Source organism: Carlito syrichta, unplaced genomic scaffold (genome assembly GCF_000164805.1).
Source record: "Carlito syrichta isolate Samal-C Ts95f unplaced genomic scaffold, Tarsius_syrichta-2.0.1 Scaffold316208, whole genome shotgun sequence".
NCBI classification, from domain to species: domain Eukaryota; kingdom Metazoa; phylum Chordata; class Mammalia; order Primates; family Tarsiidae; genus Carlito; species Carlito syrichta.
The window spans coordinates 477,936-478,303 of record NW_007260304.1 but is presented as its reverse complement, the minus strand read 5'-3'; positions in this window follow the sequence as shown (position 1 = coordinate 478,303).

The following is a 368-nucleotide window of genomic DNA, read 5'->3' as shown; positions in this document are numbered from 1 at the left end:
CCACTCACCTCAGCCTCCCAAAGGCGCGGGATTACAAGCTGAGCCACTGAGCCCGGCTCCATTCTGTTTATTGATGACCATTTTGTACACACTATTCTGTACCTGGTTTACAGAACAATGCAACTGACTAGTAGTTCTCAAAGTGTGGCCAAGGGACCCTGGGCATTCCTGAGACCAGTTTAAGAAATCCACAAAGTCAAAACAAATTTTTTGTTGTTGCTCTTTTAAAAAATAGAAGCCGGGCTCGGTGGCTCAAAAATAAAAAATAAAAAATAAAAAAAATTAAAAAATAAAAATAAGCCGGGCTCTGTTGGCTCAGCCTGTAATCCCGCACCTTTGGGAGGCTGAGGTGAGTGGATTGCCTGAGC